Genomic DNA, 22634 nt, shown 5'->3' with positions numbered 1-22634 from the left:
GAGATGGTAATCGGGTCTTTGTATGGATTTTTCCAAGACGTTACAATCTACCCCCCTTAAAGAAAAATTTCATCTCCAAAATTAGTACAATTTCATACTCCTCGAGGATCTAAGGGTAGTTCTTATGGACTTCAGCTTTTGTTTCCCAGGTAGCCTCTTCCTCAATGTGGTGTGTCCATAACACTTTCATGAGCGGGATCACTTTGGTGCGTAACACTTGTTCCTTCCTGTCCAGAACACGCGTAGGTTGCAGTACATTGGTAGCATCTTCACTTAGCTATACTTGCTCCCATTTGATAATATGGGTAGGGTCAGGAATATATTTCTTCAGCATCGATACATGAAATACATTATGCACGCCTACGATTGGTGTGGGTAAGGCAAGATGGTATGCCACCACATCCACTCGGTCTAGAATCTAAAATGGGCCAATAAATCACGGCGTAAGTTTCCCCTTCTTGCCAAAACAAAGGACTCTCTTTATGGGAAAAACCTTAAGGAATACATGGTCCCCAACATCAAATTCTAGCTGTCTCCATCTTATATCGGTATAACTCTTTTGTCTACTCTTGGCTATAAAAAGTCGACGCCTGATAATATCAATATTCTTTGAGGTCGCCTGTACCCAATCTGGGCCAAACAAATTCTTCTCGCTAACTTCTACCCAATAATGTGAAGCTCGACATGAGCGCCCATACAAAGCTTCTAGGGAGTCATGCCAATGCATGCTTAGAAGCTGTTGTTTTAAGCAAACTCAATATAGGGGAGACAGTTATCCCAACTGTCCTTGAAATTAAGCACGCACGCTCGCAACATGTCTTCGAGTATCTGATTTACCCGTTCCATCTGCCCATTAGTCTGTGGGTGGAATGCGATACTGAATTTTAGTTTCACTCCCATTACTCCTTTGGATTCGAGTCCAGAAAATGGACGTGAATCATGTGTCTCGGTTCGACACATTTTCTATAGGAATTCCATGCAGTCGTACTATCTCTTTAACGTATAGCTTGGCTAGGTCATCTGTGGAATTAAAAACTCTAATCGGGAGGAAATGAGCCGATTTCGCCAACCAGTCCACAATCACTCAAACGGAGTCATGCCCCTTTCTCGTCTTTCCACTTCCATTTGGTTATAGGTATGGGCTGAAGTAAACTAGGGGGTCGACGATGTTTGAATTTGACTTACTGGCACGTGAGACAATATGATACATAATCTGCTATCCGGGGTTTCATGTTGTCCCACCAGTACAAACGCTTCATGTCTTGATACATCTTCGTACTACCCGGATGCATCGCCATCTTTGAATTGTGAGTGGCTTCTAGGACTTCCCTTCTTAAGTCATGGAGATTTGGGACGCATAGGCGGCCATGATATCACAAACCTCCATCTGAGCCAACCCTTCATTCGGATTCTTCACTGTCACTTGCACGTTTCCTCATCTTTACCAATAGTTCATCTTCTTTCTGAGCCATAATGATTCGGTCATCAATAAATGGCTGCACGTGGATGTGTGCGATGCACTCGAATGGCTCCTCCACTATCAGCTTCTGTTCGAAATCTCGCATAAACTCTACCATATTCCACTCTTCTATCATCAGTGGGGCTGCAAATTCTATTGTTTTCTTGCAGCTCAACGCATCAGCCACAAAGTTGGCCTTGCTAGATGGTAGGAGACCTCAAACTTGAAGTCTTTCAAGGTCTCCATCCAACGACGTTGCCTCATATTCAAGTCTCTCTACGTAAAAATGTACTTGAGACTTTTGTGGTCACAAAAGAGCTCAAACTCCTCTCCGTAGAGGTAATGTCTCCAGAGCTTTAATGCGAAGATGACCACCGCCAATTCTAGGTCGTGAGTGGGGTAGTTTTCTTCATGTTTCCTTAACTGTCGTGAGGCATAGGCGATCATCCTATCTTTCTGCATAAGTACACACCCCAAACTGACACGAGAGGCATCAGTATATATAGTATATTTGACCCGTTGCTCTGGTAGTACTAGCACATGTGCGGATGTCAGGTTGTCCTTTAATTCTTAAAAGGATGCTTCTACTTTCTCATTCCAAGCAAACTTAAGATCTTTTCGAGTGAGTCGCGACAATGGTCGGGCTATCTTGGAGAAATCTTTAATGAATCGGCGATAATAGCTGGCAAGTCCAAGGAAACTCCTCACTTCTATTACCGAACCGGGCTACTTTTAGTCCTGTACCGCAGTCACCTTGGCAAGGTCCACGACGATTCCTTCCTTGGAAACCACGTGTCCCAGAAACTTGACTTCTTCATTCTAGAAGTTGCATTTCTGGTATTGTGCAAATAACTGATTCTTCCTAAGAGTATTAATGACTGCTCGCAAGTGTTCTTCATGATCTTTCTGACTCTTAGAGTATATTAAAATTTCATGTATAAACAAGATGATGAATCGGTACAGATACGGCTGAAATACCCGGTTCATGAGATCTATGAATACGGCCGGTGCATTTGTAAGTCCGAACGGCATCACGAGGAACTCATAGTGCCCAAAACTGGTTCTGAATGCTGTCTTCATTCCTAGCACGCAACTGATGATACCCTGACTATAAGTCTATCTTAGAGAAATATTGTACCCCCTTCAACTGGTCAAACAGGTCATCTATCCTAGGCAGATGATACTTGTTCTTCACTGTGATGTGATTTAGCCTGTGATAATCATTACACAATCACAGCGATCCGTCCTTCTTCTTTACGAATAACACAGGTGATCCCCAAGGGGATATGCTCGGTCGTATAAAACTCGAATCTAACAAATCATTAACCTGTTTTCTCAATTCCTCCATTTCGCACAGAGGCATGAGATACGTCGGTAATGAGATAGGTGTCGCGCCTGGCACCAGGTCGATGGTAAAATCGATTTCGCGCTGAGGAGGTAGTCCAGGTATCATTCTAAACACGTCCATGAAATTTCGGACTACTGGCATGTCTCCAAGCATCGGACCATCAACATTTTCCAATAAGGAAGCATAACAACTAATGCGGCAGGGCCAACTGACCTGAACTAGGAAAGTGAAGGTCGTGCCCTTGGGCCCATGGGCTGTCACTAATCTGGTTTCACAGTTAATCTCTACCGTTATTTCAGTGAGCCAATCCATGCCGAGGATGATGTCGTAATGATATATTGTGGTGACAATCAGGTCAATGCACACCACTCTACTCCCTAAGTCTATCGGGCAATTTTTACAAAGAATAGTGGCGTCTGTGAAGGTTCCTGTTGCAGCGATAACTCTCACCCCAACCATAGGGGTAGTGCTCAGCCCTAATCACTTGACTGTAGAGTATGCTATCAATGATATAGTGGACCTGGTGTCCGCCAACAGAAATACTGGTATACCTTAGATGTGGGCAGTGACTTCAAAAGCTAGCGGTACTATAACCGTAGATTCAGACACTTTAGTTGCGAGGGCATGTACTCGATCTTGTTAAGGATGATTGGGTTGTGCAACCATAGGTTGTTGAGGCGGCCTATATCAAGGTGTGGGAGGTCTGTTGAATGGCTGTGTCGGTGGCGCAGATCAGAGAGGTGGAGCTGAAATAACTTGTGGCGGCTAGCGATTGATCTTCTAAGGCGGCGTAAAGCCGTTGTCCCTCATCTTGGTAAAACAAAAGGGTTCTATATGGCCCGTCTTATTACAATAGATGCACCAAAGATCAGATCACCTCTGCTAGACTGGGGGAGCCAGTTGTCAAGGAGGTGAATTTACACGCTGCCTCTTGTCGAGAAATGGTCGGTTTGGTAATTCAGGCCAAGGCCTCCGGCCCATTGGCACACGTGTCCGAGACACTCTTTCACCATCCTGCTTAGTTCTCAAGGACATGTTCACTAGCTCAGCATAGTTAGGAATGCTAGTACAACACATCTTAGTGTGAATATCAGGCCACAGACCTTATGAAAACCGCCGCATTCTCATTGGCTCATTCACTAGGATCAATGGAGCATATCTAGCTAGCTTCGTGAAGCAGTTCTCATATTCAGCCACTGTCATCCCTCCTTGTCGAATGTGGAGAAATTCACCCTCCTTTTCATTACGGTATGTGAGGGAGAAGTACTTTCCGTGAAAACGTGTTTCGAATGCGTCCCACATCCACACATATCTCACAGGGACGGTTCATAGGATGCTATCCCACCAAAGACTAGCCTCCTTTTCGAACATATAAGTAACAAGCTCAACTTACTCTACTTCAGTATAGTGCAACGACTTTAACATCTTGGATATACGATCCAACCAATACTCTACGTCCTCGAGTCGGTAAATACTCACAAAAGTAGGAGGACAGAAGCGCTGAAAGAGCTCAAATAAGCCACTAGTAGTCATAGTTCCAGTGGGCTGCACGGGTGGCATAAGCGGGACCACATTCATGTTTTAGGCAATGACCCCCGCAATAGTAGCCAAAACTTATTGTTGTTGCTGCATTAGGAGCATCATCTGCCCCAACCTATCAAGGGGAGGGGCCGCCTGAGGCATGTGTTGGCCCATTAGTGGGGCCAGTGGCCAGCTGTGAATCTGGCATTGTCTCAATATTCAGGCCCAAACTGGGGTCCGTATGGCTATCGTTCAGGAGAGGTGCCCTGTTAATCGATCCGCCAAGTGGGAGACATGCCATATTTCGAGTGATTTTTGGAGGCATTCCCTATATACAACATAGGGTGCAACATGTGTAAGATTAGGGTAATCTCACCCACTTTTTCCAAATATTCTACACATTTCAAATCAAAAGAAGGTTCATGCATTTCATTTAACCAAAATTTGTCACAATACATATGATGTAGCATTACATGAATTATGATAGAGAATGCATGTGAGCTAATTCAACAAAAAAGCTTTAACACTGACTATCCTAACATCCAACTAAGCCTACCAAGGCTATTAAAAAGAAAACAAAAAAATGATTACAACACATGACTAGTCCTCCGACTCTGGCGAAGGTGAAGGTGCACTCTTATCCTGTATACAACACAGGAGGGCCTTCAGGGTGCGAGACATTCTTCTAAACTTCTATTTTAGATAGGCTTGATTCCTTTTAACCTTTTACTTCAACTAGACCTGATTTTCTTCAATCTTGGCCATGTAGGCTTCTAGGGCAGCTCGATTGTAAGCCCCGTATCCTAGACCGTACCATTCCGTAGGCTTCCGCGATCTTCCCAGTTGAATTTTGACAACCTTCGACCTTTATCGGACGTTTGCGTGCGATCCTAAGCCGAGTCCTGTCAATCCGAGTCGGCTCAACCAGAGACTTGTACCCTAGCGATGCGCCGCCGCCGCGGTTCCGATGTCGCGTCTCGCGCGCTGAGGCGATACCCAGGCCAAGAGATGTGGGCCCGCGTTCAGTTCGAGAAAAAACACCGCGTGTTGCAAAACCCAAGAGAACATCACATCAAATCCCATCAATCTCATCAATCAATTACACATCACCTCATATGTCAAAGTACAACCCCATCCCCAAGCAACCCCAAAGTCAAACTTTCTCTTACACAAAGTACACCCACCACATCACTCACCCATCTCTCTCTTTCAATCTCTCTCTCTCATCTCTCTCTCCCTCATTCTCCCTAAGTAATCGTCCATGGCTTCCATGGGAGAGAAACTAGTGTGGCACACCTTCCTACCTTCCATCTACACCATCCAAGTCTGATCTCAACCGTTAAAGTCCATCCATTTGAGCTCTAGCCTGCATTGGCGACAGAATGAAGAAGAGATCTAACGGTGGGTGCTTCTCTCTCTCTCTCTCTCTCTCTCTCCCTCTCTTGTTCATTTGTTTTGTGTATGAAGATGTGATTGTGTGGCCCACTTAATGAGTTGTGAGATGTCCAAACCGTTCATCAAATGGACCTCACTTTGATGTGTGTATTACCCGCATCATCCAACCATTTGGGTGACCCACCTGGACAACATGTCCATAAGTGGGGCCCACCTTAAATGTATGTCTTAGGCAACCATCCAGCGTCCAGGGATGCTGGACGTTGCAACTGTGAAGTATGAGCTGACAGTGAGTGTACTAAAATTTTAAAAAAAAGGGGCTTTTGGGATGGGCTGCTGATGCAGGCCCCACCTTGATGTATGTATAAAATCCACGCCGTCTATTTCACTTCTCAGCCCATTTTAGATGTTGAGCCAAAAGATGAGGCTGATTTGACAATCAAGTGGGCCATACCGTAGGAAATAGTAGTGGTTACCGTTAAAGAAATTATCTTGATGTTTTTATTTGCCAAATATGCTGCATAATGGTCTTGTTTGGCTTGTCTTGAGCCGTAGAAACCAATGGGCGGGACGAATTTCCCTGATGAGGGCCCCACCTATAAAATTTCCTAAAAAAAAGAAAAAAAAGAGGGAGGTGAGAGGCAGCAGCGTTAAGCAGCGCTTGCGCGCTGGCGTGCTGACGGGCGGACGGACGACTGGGCCTCACGGCCCCAGCTGTGGGCCCCACCGTGATGCATTTCAAACATCAACACCATGCATTTGGTGGGCCTTCCTCCTGGCTACGGCCCACCCAAAAATCAGCCGTATACGGAACTCAGGTGGGCCATATCATCTAAAATCATGTGAAGACATGCCTAAAACATATAAAAACATTTGGTGGGGCCTACCTGAAATTTAGATGAGGCTGAACTTGGTTTGGACCCTCAGCCAGGTGGGACACACCTAATGGGTGGACTGGATTTGTGAACCACACCACAGTGGGATCCCTGTCCATGTGACACAATCAGCAGGTTAGGTGGAAAATAAATATCATGGTGGGCCCAGGCCCACGTGACCTTATAAACAGGTTGTATGGCAAGTAAACATTGCAGTGGGCCCCTGGCTCATGTGACTTTATCAACAGATTGGATGCAAGCAAATATCGCAGTGGGTCCGATGATCGTGTGACCCTATCAACAGGTTGGATGCAAATAAATATTACAGTGGTCCAGGTTGGATGACAAATAAATATTACAGTGGGCCCAAGGTCCACGTGACCTTATGAATAGATTGGATTATAAATAAATATTACGGTGGGCCTAAGGTCCACGTGACCTTATGAATAGATTTGATTGCAAATAAATATTACAGTGGGCCCTAGGCCCATGTGACCCTATGACCAGTTTGGATGGAAAATAAACATCATGTTGGCCCCAGTTTGGATGGACAGTATGTTAGGCCCTAGGTTGGGTGGAAAATAAACATTTTGGTGGGTCTTACTTAAGACCCATTTATGTATGTGTTGTGTCCACAATTGTGGACCTCCATCACAGAATATGTGACTTATCTATGCCTTCCATCCCTATGGGACCCACCATGATGCATGTGTTTCATCCAACCGTCCAACCATTTTTGGAAAATGATTTTAAGGTTTGGGACGAAAATAAGATAGATTATTTATCAAGTGGACCATAGTGCATGGTGAGGATTGAACGACTATCTTTGAAATCCTTGAGATCTTATGATTAGATTGGATGGGAAATAAATGTTATGGCGGGCCTTGGAAATTTTACTAGTGAAAATCATTATCACCACTTATATTTGAGTGTGGCTCATTTGATATACATGTGGCCATGTGGTGTGGCCCACTTACCATATTTATGGCCCATTGTTAAGGCCCACCTTGTTATATATGAGGTCCCTGTGATGTGGCCCATTAGATGTATTTGGGGCCCATGGGTTGAGGCCCAACATGACGTATATAAGACCCCTTTCAATGTGTGATTCCACCATGATAAATGTATTGTATATTCGCACCATTTAGCTCGCTGGATGGTGGGACTCCCCCCCTCCGATGTATGTATTTTATATCCACACTGTCTACCTATCTTGATGGTGTAGGGCCCACTTGCTGCATCTGCTGGGCCTGCCTACACTGTACAGGCCCACCATGCTGTGTGTACTTCACCCACGCCGTCCACTTATGCGGCCCGCCTAGATGTACATATTTTATATCCACACCGTCCATAATGTTGGGATAGTACTGGACAATGTTTGGTTGGCGCTGATTTACATGGATATGTTTGTACAAGTGCTGAACATCATACGTGGGCCATGAGTGTAGTGATACACATGTTATATCTACAACTATTGAAATAATTTTTGGTGCGGCCCATATAATGAGGCCCACCTTGATATATTAGTGCGGCCCATTGTGACATATATGGCCCATTATGATGTGTTTGGCCCATGTGCGGGCCATCTGTTTGTCTTGTTAGGTCCATGAGATGTGGCCCACTATGATATATCCGAGGCCCATTAGTGCAGCACATATGATGCAACCCACTTGATGTGTATGAGGCCCATTGATGTGGCCCACTTATTGTATTTGAGGCCCATGGGTTGCGGCCCATTATGATGTAATGGGGCCCATGGGTCATGGCCCATTGAGATGTATACTCGGCCAATATGTTGTAGCCCATTGAGATGTGTTTCTGACCCATTTAGTGAGGCCATTGTGATATATTCCTGCTCATATGATGAGGACCATTAAGATGTATTTTCAGCCCATGTGAGGTAGCCCATAGCGATGTGCATTAGGCCCATGTGATGCAACTCGCTTGATTTATGAGATCATTGTGTGAGGCCATGGGCCCACTATATGTTTGGCCTTTGTGGGTCACTCGTTGGGAGCAATGTTGGTTAGATGTCCACATTGTTGGGCAATGACGGTTAGATGTCCAAATTGTGACCTTCCCTTAGGCCTTGTTAGGCCCATTCTCTTCATGGGTTAACCCAAATAAGTGGGGCCCATTCGCCATAGACGGATGGCTCCGTGCTTTCGGATTTGATATAACCACGGCCGAGTGCCGATCTTTATACTATGGTCGATCAGCTGATCATTTATAGACCCCGCTTTGTTTATCTATTGGTTATCGGTGCCATTGTCGTGACCGATTTGCCGATTCCGATTATTGACCGATCCCAATTGTCGTGGTCGATTGCCGAATATCAATTGAGGCTGGTTATCGATCGAGGCCGATTACCGATTTTGATTTGTCTTGGCCAATTGTTGATATCGATCGAGGCTGATTATCGATCGAGGCCAATTACCGATTCTGATTTATCTTAGCCAATTGCTGAATATCGATCGAGGCCGATTACCGATTCTGATCTATCTTGGCCGATTGCCAGATATTGATCGAGGCTGATTACCAATTCTGATTGTCGAGGCCGATTTTGATTGCCGAGGCCGATTGTCGAGACCTATATGATGTATATGTGATCCATAGTTAAGGCCCATTGTGATGTATTGGAGGGTCAGGCGATGGAGTCCATTGTGATGTATGTTAGGCCCATGTGAAAGGTCCATCGTGGTGTGTATTACGCTATTGAGAGGGACCCATGGTGTTGTATGTTTGGCCCTAGTGTGAGGCCATGGGTCCACCATTCCTTGGGGGACAATGTTGGTTAAATGTCCACATTGTTGTGATTGATGGTCGATGCCGGCTATTGATACCGATTATGAGTATGTGACAACATAACATCATGATACATGCCCATACGCATCATCTGCATGTTGGTTATGAGATGTGATTGATCATTGCATATGTCATTGAGCATGTTGTTATGAGACTCCCTGATAGGCGGAGGTTATCTCACTTGAGCACGCAGTATGTGCAGGATTGATGTATGACTGGATTGTATGACTCATGCATCTCACATTATGATTATTGTACGCCCTAGCGACATCAGGGCCGTAGCCTCCACAGGCATATCGTGGATGGCCAAATGGGACACTAGAAATATTTGGTTCTAGCATACGGGAGCCATAGATGTCCCTGGGTGAAAATTTCTAAACCTCCGTGGCCAGGAGATGCCCCAACGTCGAGACCGAGTGGATATATGAGCGCATGAGGGCCGTGTCTCCCACTGTGTCGTGGTCGGTTGGGAAGGGGTGTGACCTTACCCGCCTGAGTGAGGGGGCAATGTCTAGGTTAAGTTTGACCAGCTTGAGGAATGGGTCCACTATTGACGAGTCGGGCCCGATATTGGCAGGCGGATAGTGAGGTCTCTTCCACTTACCCAGTTGTGCGCTCGGATAGGGGCGGCATGCTGGCGTAGAGTGTAATAGACCCAGGTGATGATCCCGGAGAGGAACTGTACTAATTTGTGGACTTATTGAGTATGAATTGCATACTTATACATTCATTTCATTCACTATCCACTTGGGCTGGTGGTACGTAACTAATTGTTGTGTACCTTCGCATGACCAGGATTTCGGTTGGGCGCGCGACTAACCTGAGATCAGGAGTTTACCACATTGAGTCTGACTATCCAAATTTAGGTATAGGATTGGTTTGGATAGAAGTCCCTTGTGGTGGACCCCGTAGCCTGCGATACTACGGACTATCATCCCGACTCCACACTCCAGCATGGTCATTCCATTCGCACCGCATATTACATTGCATCTACAGTACTTAGTATTTTAGGTTACCTGTGTTTAGCATTCATACGGTTTAGATACGGCATATGATATTTGACTCTTTATGACTCCTCATTGGTATAGTAGATCTGTATTGCGTATTCTGAAATTGCTTGACTCATGGGCTTGTCAGTAATTTCTCTTACTCTGATACCATATGATTCATGACCTTACGCCTATTTCGATATTGTATGATTATGACATTGCATTGAATATTTAGCACTTACCTTGTGCACACACCTACACCACCCTTTAAGCTTTCTATATGCTTATGCACGATAGATGCGTGCAGGTGAAGTTAGATTACAGTAGTGTTGAGCTTGGAGGGTGTAGCGGTCTTCTGGAGCTTGATTTTTTATTTTTGTATTTCCCTTTCAGCATTGTACTCAAATGATTATATTAGTGGATATGTGATGTTGATGTTGCTTTTATGAATTGGGTAATCTTGTGGTTGTACTTATTACAAGTTAAATGTATAAAAAGAAATCCTCCTTGTAAGATCCCAGGATCAAAATCTGGCGTATGAACGCTAGAAGCCGAGCATGGAGTACTACGGAGGCTGTCGGCACCAGATTCGGCAATCGGGATTCCTGTGAATCTGATTTCTGGGTTCGGGGCGTGACATCGATCATGGAGGTCTTCATGTGTAGTTGGAGGTCCCTCATGTGAGTCTTGGGCCTCCTCTTCTTTTTCCTGCTCTTCCTCCTTACTGCCTCCCTCTTCTTCATTGTTATTCTCTTCTTCATTGACATCCTCCTCTTCACTCCCTTCCTCATTTTCACTGCCTTCTTCCTCTTCAGTCCCTTCTTCAATTTCATCCCCATATTCATCGAGTCGGGCTTGGTGTTGTCTAGGGCCTATGGCCATATTGTTGAGTGTAGTCTCACTGATGAAGTGGATAGGTGCAAGATTATCCATATGAAGTCTGAAACCGAAATTGCGGGCAATCTTGCAGATGAGTCAGCCGAATGGGATGGATGCGTCCCCCTAGTAGATCGTATGGTCCTGATTATTTGAGATAAGGCAAGAGTAGGCAGGCATACTTTTTCCCCTTGTCCAACTCTGTACAAGAAGTACACCATGAAGCGAGTGCATTTTATGCAGTTACTCCACCTAGGATACACGTTATACGTGCATATGTGGTGGAGCAGGCGGAAGTCTTCCATCACGTGTGTGGATGCGAGGCTATTGTCTCGCCTCCAATGAACCAATTGGCCGCAAAGGAAACGTGTGCGGCGATCTTTCTCTTGTCCACTAGCGAGATGAGTTTCACTAACATGTACCACACCACGTTCTATTCCCATGATACGGGCCATAATATCAATATTGACTCTGGCTTCAAGCCTCCTCAAAGGAATAGTGAACTAGAGAGGCTCTAAAGTTGGGTTCCGTATACGAGCATAGAAGGATGGTACGGTGCCTTCACTTGAACGAGCCTTCACTTCGAATATGGGACCCCACCCAGTCTCTAACAGGAGGTCAATAACTAGGTACAACCTAAATAATTTCTCATCAACATGAGCTTCAAATACAACTTTGCAGTTACGGAACTTACCAAGTTCGGCACCCGCCGGTAGAGACCTTTCCAATGGGATTCGAGGGTCGAGGTCCCTTTTCGATCTTTGCTCGGCACTTGCACTAGTCTCGGCGCTAGCCTTCTTCCTCGAGCGGCTTGGACAGCTTGGCCCGACCTTATCTAGGGCTGCTCTCTTCTTTCCCATAAGGGAAAGGAAAGTTGAGATAGAGAAAATGGCGGTGACTAGCTCAAAGAGAGCCATTAAGGTGGAAAAGCTTGGAGAATGAAGTAAATTGGAGGATACGGAAAGTATGAGACACAAAAGAGTGTTTTTGTGCCCAAATAGGTGAGAATAAGGAAGATGGAGAGTTGTAAGAGATATTTTTGAGGGAATGGTGGTGGAGGGGTGTAAAATGTAGAAGATTTGGAAGATTTGAGTGAATGGAAATGGGGATTTGAAAAAGAAATGGGGTTTTGGAGGGTTTAGAGGTGTTTGGAGGGTTAAAAATGGTGAAGTGCGGGTGAAAGGGAGTAAAGGAGTTAAAAAGAGGGGCCCCGCATGTGGGAGAGGCCCCACATGCTCGGCCGGTCGGTGGTGCGCCGCGCCCTGCTGTATAGGCTGGCGGTGCACTGCCACTCGGTTGGTGCTGCCACCTCCCCCTGGGGTGTCCGGCGGTAACCACCCCCTCCCTGGGTGCCATATGTATATGTGGGACCCCCTGAGCCCCACCGAAATTTGTGGTTTGGGTTCTTAGGCCCGCAGGATGCATTTTCTCGGTCCTATGCGTGGATATTCAAGCCATTTAGCCTGTTTCAGGTTTGAAATTTGTCGACTAACGGTTCAAACCCATCAATTGACGGCCTAAAAGTGACTGAGATCAATTCACATGATCTAGGAAGCGTGCGGGCTACACTGCAGTAGTTAATCTCGCTCGTCGGTGAAACTTTGGGATCCTACGATCATTTCTAAATTTCATCGCCCCCTTCCTAAATTAGAGTGCGTCAGAGTGCGTCATATTACCTATAACCCAGGTCCAGTTTAATCCAAATCATGATCTAATACCAACTTGTAACACCCCCAATTTTGAGGGTCGAACAAAGCTCTACTCCCAAGATCTAGCACATCACTTATGCAACGTGGATAATGATGTTCAGATTTCATTCATATTAATGAGTTAAACATGAGTGGGATTATACAAAAATAACATATCATACTCCAGATATAATTTAATTAAGCAAGCGAAAGACTAAAACATAAATATTTGAATAGGTAAGTGTTTCACAACCTGCAGAGTATGATTATGTAACCCGGCTGAATATATACATGTATTGTTTCAGAATAGACAAAATATCAAATGTAAAGTGTCCCACTAATCCATATGTCCCTTTAATCCCGATGAATCAGCACGAGGTCTATATAGACCTGCTTGGGAGCTGAACATAGGAGAATTCTTCCTTCTCATCTATGAAGTCCAACTCCGCTACATAGGCTTCGTCATCACCGGTATCTAAACCAGAGTCTAGTTGGTGTTTTAAAACACCGTCCCAGGGTGGGAGTGAGTGATCAACTCAGTGGTACTATAAGGTAAAGGTTAACATGTTATCATGTCAATCAAGCAGTAATGATAAAGTAATGCAATGATTAATTCCTAGCTACTCTTGTTAATGCAGGAATGGTGTGCAGTAATGATGTATGCCCTCGCACAAAGCTCCCTCACAAGTGACTTCGACAACCAATTTCGCATATGACAATACTCCCTAAAGTGCACCTTCCTCGCCAAAGCATATACAATGCGATGCATAGTTGTGTTAGTCAAGTACTTAATTAAGCTTATTCACACAGAAGATTTGGGAAGCTAAGGTACCTCCCTTTATATCATTGACCCAAACCAAAGGATCCATCTAGGGTCGTCAATCCTAGTTAATCACATACGATAGGCAAGTTGTAGGGCATCACCCCTTATGAAAAGTAGTCGATAGGCAAATTCAAAAGTTTATACTCGCAGTCACTACGGGGTGACTAATCACCTCGGCATAGGCCGATAGCTCAAACACGGTGTCCCATACCACCATGCCCGACTCACAAGTTTGGGTTTCTCCTTGGTCACTACGGGGAGGCTCATCACCCCATCATAGGCTCACATCTCAACCATGGTGTCCCATACCACCATGCCTGGCTCATGAGTCTTAGAGGATCACGGTACCATGGTTGAAATGGGCTTTTACATTGGTAAGTGGTACCTTAGATTTAAGTAGTGATGTACATATATGGTAAACATACAATAGGCTAATCGGTTTGTTTGGTAAGTTCGATTGGTATGAGCACATGTTGACATAATTGACATAGAGCACATAAGCACCCCTTGTGGCCTAACCATTGTCGACAATTATCGTTCGACACGGATTCGTCGAGTTACCCAATGTGGTAAGACTAATTTAGCCACCTGTACATGGATTGTTACAGATTGCCTGGGCTACGTTGTAGCCCTAATTCTACTCAGATGCAATAGGTAGACACATGTGATAATTATACCGGCATTTAACAAATAATCTAAATAAATCGCTCATTTGAGCATTTCATCAAATACATTGAACATGTCACCAAACACTTGCATTTTATCGATAAATTTCATAGAGACAAATATGATTACATGAAAGAAACTATACATATGATTAAGATAATCGAGAATCCTATCTTAACACTCTTAATAAATACAAATCAACAACAAATTTCTCATTTGGACAATTTATCAAACACTTAAGCTACGATTCACCAAATATATAGACTAGGTTAGTTACAACATATATTTTAGCAAATCCTTATACAGAGAGGTCAGCATACATATAATAATGATGAACCTCGATTAGTAAACATGGCAAACACAAATCATATTTTTATGTTCACTCAATCATTTCAACAAACACATGAGATGCATATTTTGTTCAACATAGTTTACACATATATATTGTATCGAAAGCGGCATATCTAAGAAAATATGGCAGCAATCAAGTTAGACATAAATCATTAACTGACATTGAAAGCATTAAAAACCATAACCTAAATGTTTATAGTCCGCACCTTTCGTCAGAATACTAGATTCGGATGCGGTTCGAATTCTACGTTCCCGAAAACGGAACGTCGGACACCTAAACAACGAAATAGGTTAACTAGTTCATTGATTATGCTATCTGGATTTCTAAATCAAGATTAGGGTTAGGTTTTCTTACCCAAATCGTGGCTGAATCAGAGTGTGTAGCGAAATGTAGAGGTGATTCGGTGTGTGGAGTTATGGGAGAGAAACATTGCAACGATCTCCTAAACTTTCTCTTCTCTCCTTACTCTTCTCTTCTTTTCTCTCTTCTCTCTCCTAGGGTTTCGAAAAAAATCGTATGGGAGAGATATGGGGTGGTTTAAGGGCCATATATAGGCCCAAAAGTGATGCAAATGGCCCTAGGGCCATGGTAAACTCAATTTATATCCAAAGGGTGAATATTTTTTACAAACAGGGCTCATAGGAAGGCTCACTACTCACATACATCATAGTGTAAGTTCCCTAACAATGGATCTATGCCAGGCTGTGGTTTCGGCGTGATTGGATAAGCTGATCGATTGTGGAGGACCTGCGTCAGATCAACGGTCATTCTTACTCGATCGGGGCCATAAGTATACGGATATGCGCAGGAAAATTTCCTTTTCCCATGGGTGAAGTTTGGTAAAAAACTGACAGTCCGAAATCCTCAATTTTGTGCGTGAGCGTATGACCCAATTAACTTAAGTTTTAACAAGTTTTCTAAAGATATTCATGTTTCTCACACACTTCACTTAGGGCTCAAGTTGTGCATTTTTGGATACTATCTGGGCTCAATTCCCACGATGGTTGTCAAACCCAGCAGGACGGGCATAACCCTATAGTTTCGCGGTCATCGGACTTTCGATGTGCGGTCTAGGTCCGATATGGAGTTTCAATGAACTCCCAAGAGCGACAGGCCCTTGGGATTTCTCCTAGGTTTTTATATAGTGTTGAGTCAGTGGTATTAATGGTTTTAGGCCTTGCCATTTGTGGAAACAGTGGTTCGAGTTAAATCCACCGATTATTTAGTTTTGCACTGAACCTATTTTCGCCTAAATTTCTACGGGATACGATCCTTAGGTATTTATGCCTGAGGTGGTACTCAGGTCTTTGTATGGATTTTTCCAAGACGTTACATCTGTCCACTAGCTTTGGTGATTCCTGAGCATTAAATCCATGCTTTTAGCATCTTTTTCAATCCAAGCTCTTGAATTCACCTTGTAACACAAACATGATTAAAATAGAACATTAAGCATTATCATGTTCATAAAACCAATAATAAATGGGGTCCAATGTGTAATATTTGACCCTCAACACAATCCCCAACTAACATTTTGCTGGTCCCGAGCAAAGTATGTGAAAAATAAGTTTAATGCGCAATGTTCAACCTTTTTTAGAAAATAATCTTTTGTGTATTAAGTATGCATGAGTAGGTTTAGGATGAGTTTTTGAAAACCTAAAGCCGAACCACATTAGCAACCAATCAAATAAATCCTTTATCCATTAGGTCAGAGCATAGTTCGCATATCAAGTTTTTCAATGTGCTTAGTGAAAATACTATTTTTTCATAATGTTAGCCATGCTCATCACTTCAAGATTGGTTGAAAACCCAAGTACTGATTCGAACTTATCTCCCATTCTTTCTTTTTCCAGCTTTCGATTTTATATTGATGATCATTTGTATTCATTTAGTCTTTTCATCCTTTTTTAAAGACATTACATTTTTTTCAAAGACATTTTTCATTCCCCTTAAAGATGTTGTCATTCTTCATTCTTTATGACCTTTTTGTCGATCTCCTATTTTTTTAACTGGTTCTTTTCTTCTTTTAAGGTGGATAAAATTCTCTAGATTCGGTTCTCATTATCTTTCAATGATCACCATACTAACAATTAGAAAATCTAATACTATTTCACAAAGAACAATTTGAATAAAATAATATTTGAACATCCTCTTAACCAAGTGAATGTAAGAACCATAAGTGATAAATTACTCAGTTGCTCCAACTCTAGCAATTCAAAACTCGATTTCTATCTTATTGTTATACTTAAAACAGTCTTAAATATACAACTTATTACTTTTCCAAATAGATTAGCATTGAAAAAAATTTTAAAATTTTTTTACAAATTTTGCTCAAAACTGAGAAAACATTGATTAGGTTACCTAATCTCCCATCCCCAACCTAAAATCTACATTGTCCTCAATGTAAAAGAAATACACATGATTTGCAAAAGAGAGACAACGTAATTGAAAGATGAGTGATGGAGAGATAGTACTTGATGAAGAGATAGTACCTGATGAAGAGATTTTGAGGCTTGTTTTCAAAGGATCTCAGCGTGAAGGTGGGTTAACACAAGAGTTATCCAACCAAAAACAAACTATCCGAAAACAAACAGAAACCAAACTATCTTAAACAGCATAAAGCTGACTATCCTAAGCATAACATGAAGGCAATAAACCTAACTACACCTCCTTTAGACTAGGAGATCAATCCTGATAAACAGGATCTCAGAGCTTACCCAGAAAGAGATGTAACTGAGAATTATACAAGAGAATCTTCTGACCTTGTGTGAATGATTTTCAAAAAATGTGTTGGTCATGAAATGCCTTCATCCTGTCCTTATAAATTCTTAACTTTTACATGTATCATTCTGGATTTCTTTGAGTTCATTCAATTGAAGTTTATGTAGCGAGCCAGCATTGTCTAAATTGAAGTTTAAATTTTTGATCGCCCAGTAGGCTTTATGTTCCAACTCCACAGGCAAGTGGCAAGCTTTCCCATAGACAAGTCTAAAGGGAGACATTCCAATAGGGTTTTTAAACGCGGTACGTTAAGCCTATAAAGCATCGGTCAATCGGAGTGACCAATCCTTACGGTTAGGGTTAATCGTCTTTTTCAAAATGTGTTTAATTTCCCTATTGAAAATCTCAGCTTGCCCACTTGTTTGTAGGTGGTATGGAGTTCTCACTTTGTGGGAGATGCCATATTTCTTCATTAAATTAACAAATGGCCTATTAAAGAAGTGTGAGGCCTCATCACTAATGATGGCTCAAGGCGTTCTGAACAGGGAGAGGATGTTTCCTTTTAAGAATTTAATGATTATTTGATGGTTATTGTTCCGTCATGGAATCACTTCAACCCATTTAGTGACATAGTCTACTGCTAGCAAAATCTATAGATTTTTAAAGGATTGGGGGAATGGTCCCATGAAATTGATGCCCCATCAATCAATTGCTTCAATGATTAGAATGGGGTTAAGAGGCTCATATTTCGATAGGACAATGCTTCAAACTTCTGACAATGCTCATAAGTTTTGCAAAACTCATAAGTGTCCCTAAACATAGTGGGCCAGTAAAAGCCACATTACAGAATCTCAGTCATGGTTTTTTTAGTAGAAAGTGACCACCACAAGCCCAAGAGTGATAAAAGAGATGACACTTTGGTGTTCATTGTTTGGCACACATCTCCTTAAGAGTTGGTATATGTAATATTTAAACAAATACAGATCATCCTAGAAGAATTTATGTACCTCGGTGAAAATTTTCTTCTTATCTTGTATAGTTCAATGTGACGGTGTGAAACCTGTAGCAAGATAATTAGCAATATCTGCAAACTAAGGTGAATGGGAGACTTTGAGGTAGTTGTTCGTCATGGAACATGTCATTGATATGTGTTGTCTCAAGGGAATTAGGGAGATCAAGGCGGGAAACATGGTCAGCCACTACATTCTCTACTCCATTTTTATCTTTTATTTTCAAATCAAATTCTTGGAGTAGGAGGATCCATCTAATCAGGTGAGGCTTAGCAACATTCTTAAAAAGAAGATACTTGAGCGCCGCATGATCTGTGTAAATAATGATCTTGGATCCGATCAAGTTGGACCTAAATTTATCCAAAGCTAACACTACGGCTAAGAGTTCCTTTTTCGTAGTTGAGTAGTTCACTTGGGTAGGATTTAGAGTTCTACTTACGTAATGAATAATGTAGGGCTTCTTTTCTTTTCTCTAGCCTAAAATTATCCCAAGAGTATAGTCAGATGCATTGCACATAAGTTCAAAAGGAAGACTCCAATCAGGTGGTTGCATGATAGGTGCAGTGGTTAACATGCCCTTAAGCTAAGTGAAGCTTCCTGGCATTTCTCAGTCTACTCGTATGGTGCATCCTTTTGAAGTAGATTACACAAAGGACGAGAGAGAAGACTAAAGTCCTTTATGAATCTTCTATAAAAATCGGTGTGTCTTAAGAAGGAACGCACGTCTCGTATGTTCTTGGGTAGAGGTAGGTTAGAGATAAGATCACTTTTAGCCTTATCTACCTCAATTCCCTAGGACGAGATGATATGTCTAAGGACAATTCCCTTACGAACCATGAAATGACACTTCTCCCAATTGAGTACCAAATTCTTTTCTTCACATCGCTTCAGCACACATTTAAGATCCTCCAAACAATCGCTGAAGGATGGACCAAAAACAGAGAAGTCATCCATGAAGACCTCTAGCTATTACCCCACCATGTCAGAAAAAATGCTCATCATGAATCGATAAAAAGTGGTGGGAGCATTACATAGTCCGAATGGCATCCTTCGGTAACTAAAGGTGCCAAAAGGACGTGTGAATGTTATTTTTTCTTGATCTTCAGGAACTATCTCTATCTGGTTATAGCTAGAATACCCGCCAAGGAAATAATAACATGAGTGACTAGCTAGCCTTTTCAAAATTTGATCGATGAAGGGCAAAGGAAAGTGGTCCTTCTTGATGACAGTATTCAACTTCATGTAGTCAATGCACATTCTCCAACCAGTAGTAACTCTAGTTAGCACGAGTTCATTGTTGGCATTGACTACGATGGTGATTTCGAACTTCTTAGGAACCCCCGGAGTTGGACTCACCCATTGGCTATCAAATATAGGGTATATGATACCCACATCCAACAGCTTACGAACCTCGACCTTAACCACTTCCTTTGTGTTTGGATTTAGTCTATGTTGTGGTTGCCGAGTGGTCTTCATATTATCCTCAAGAAAACTGCGGTGAGTACAAACCGAAGGGTCAATTCCCTTGAGTCTGCAATCTCCCATCTAAGGGCTCCCTTATGCTTAATGAGAGTAGAGATGAGTATACTCTCTTGTTCTTTCTCAAGGTGTGAAGAATTCACCACCAGGTATGTCTTATCTTGACCTAAATAGATATATTTTAAATCAGAGGGCAAAGGTTTTAGGTCAAGCTTTGGTACATTGAGGTTAGACAGCAGAGGTATTACATTGGTTTAGGGCAACTCTTCAAATTATGGCCTCCACTAGTTAACTTCAAGTACCGGCACAGTATCAAGCATGACACTCATCTCTCTAATTATGTCATCATCAAAATCATGGGAGTGGGCCAGGCACGTCTCTAGAGAGTCAGAGGATAAAGTCAAAAGTGTTCTATTTTTCATGAAAGAGTTAATTATGTTAATGTCGTGAAAATTGTCATCATCCTCTAACCATTTACCTGCGTTGAAAAAAATATTCAACTCCAATGTCATATTCCCGAAAGACCAACTCATGACTCCATTCCTGTAATTAATAATTATGTTTGAAGTGGTTAGGAATGGGCGACCAAGAATGAAGAGAATTTGAGTGCTCATGTTACTGATGGGTTCTATATCCAGGACGATAAAATCTATTAGGTAGTAGAATCTGTCAACCTGGACCAACACATCCTCAATTATCCCTCCTGGTACATGAACTGAACATCAGGAAGTTGTAATGTGGTTAGGGTGGGTTTCAATTCACCCAAACCTAACTATTTGTAGATCCAGTAGGGAATCATATTTATGCTTGCTCCTAAGTTAAGAAGTGCGTGGTCAATTCAGTAGTTCGCGATTACACAAGGTATGGTTGGGCTACCAGGATCTTTGAATTTCTGTGGCACATCTTGCTTTAGGATGGCACTCACTTTCTCAGTTAAGAAGATTTTCTTTTAAATATTTTGCCGTCTTTTAGTCGCATACAAGTCTTTCAAAAATTTGGCATATGATGGTATTTGTTTAACCGCATCCAGTAAAGGAATATTGACCTTCACTTGTTTCAACACCTTTAAAATGTCCTGAGAGTTAGAGAGAGGTTTTAGTGCAACTAACCATTGGGGGAATTGGGCAACTAGCTTGCCTTGAAGTTCTGATTTTAATTCTTGTGGAGCACTGCTAGGTCTATCATCGTTATCCTCTTCTGGGTCCTTAGTCTTTTCAGCCCTTACCGGAATAGATTTGTCAATTGTCTTCCCACTCCTGAGAGTGGCGATAGATTTAGCTTGCTCCATTTGGGTTAAAGAGCTTAGGATGCTAACTTCATATTATGGTTTTGGATTGGGAAGAGGTTGAGCTCGAAGGCTTCCCTTATTCCTAATCGTATTCCTTGTGTCAAGCCCTTGTATGGCTTTTGTAAGGTCTTGAAAGGCTTATAGCATTCCCTGATTGAAAAGCTCTTGCTTTTGAAGATGTTTTAGAATCGGATCCTCTTGAGGTTTCTCTTGATTTGGAATTTGGTTGAAGAAACCTTGAGGGGTAGCAATTTGTCCATTCCTCCAACTAAAGTTTGGATGATTTGTCCAACTAGGATTGTATGTAATGGAGGTAGGTCCATTGAAAGGTCTTTGGTAATTATTCACGACATTGGATTGCTCAATCAACACGTCTTAAAAGGCAGGTATTGTTGGACAATTTTCAGTTGTGTGAATGTTGCAAGCACAAATACCGCAAACAGTTTCCTTAGCCTTATCCTTCTTTAATTCCATGGCCTCGAGTTTTCTGGTGAGATTAGCCACGTTAGCATTGAATCATCGTCCTCTTTCGGGAGATACATTCCTCCCCTCTCTTTGGATTGAGTTGGCCTAGACATGGTGTTTGATTTTGGGGAGACATCCCATGATTGTGTGTTTTCAGCAAGCTTATCAAAGTAGTCCCATACATTATCAACACTTTTATTCATAAATTCCCCATTACACATTGTCTTGACTAATTGGCACATGGGAGATGTCAGTCTATCATAGAAAAAGTTCGTGATGCGCCATGTTTCAAAACCGTGTTGTGGGCATGAATTGACAAGATCCTTGAACTTCTCCCAACATTGGAAGAATGTTTTATCTTCCTTTTGGGCGAAGTTCATCATCAACTTTCTAAGGGTGTTCGTCTTATAGTACGGGAAAGTTTTCTTTATGAACTCCCTTGTCATGTCATTACATCTACTAATAGATTGAGGACGTAGTGAATTCGACCATGTCTTAGCCTTCTCTTTTAAAGAAAAAGGAAAGAGTTTCAGCTTGACTGTGTCATCGGACACGTTTGGAAAGTATAGAGTGGCTATGATCTCATCAAACTCTTTCAGGTGTAGATACGAATTTTCATATTCAAGCCCATGAAATTTTGGAAGGAGTTGGATTACCCCCGGCTTGATATCCAGATGTCTTATATTTTCTGGAAAAACCATGCATGAGGGTATACTCAACCCTGCCAGTTGTAAATAATCTCATAAAGTACGATGCGAGGGTGCTTGATGCATGCACCTCATTCTCATCCTGGACTTCCTCAACCCTAGGTTGAAGTTGTTGATTTACTGGATGATTTGCATCCATCATTTCAATTAAATCTGAGGATCTTGAGTGG

At 42.4% G+C, this 22634-nt stretch overlaps 1 non-coding gene across 1 annotated transcript; it reads left to right on the top strand.

Moving 5' to 3' along the window:
• Positions 1-22048: 22048 nt before the first annotated feature.
• Positions 22049-22155, top strand: LOC131254639 (small nucleolar RNA R71). The gene has a single exon (XR_009175763.1). It is a non-coding gene; the product is annotated as a small nucleolar RNA R71 (small nucleolar RNA).
• Positions 22156-22634: the final 479 nt, after the last annotated feature.

Source organism: Magnolia sinica, chromosome 8 (assembly GCF_029962835.1).
Source record: "Magnolia sinica isolate HGM2019 chromosome 8, MsV1, whole genome shotgun sequence".
Lineage (NCBI taxonomy): Eukaryota > Viridiplantae > Streptophyta > Magnoliopsida > Magnoliales > Magnoliaceae > Magnolia > Magnolia sinica.
The sequence above is the reverse complement of the archived record's forward strand: the minus strand, read 5'-3'. Positions and strand labels throughout refer to the sequence as shown.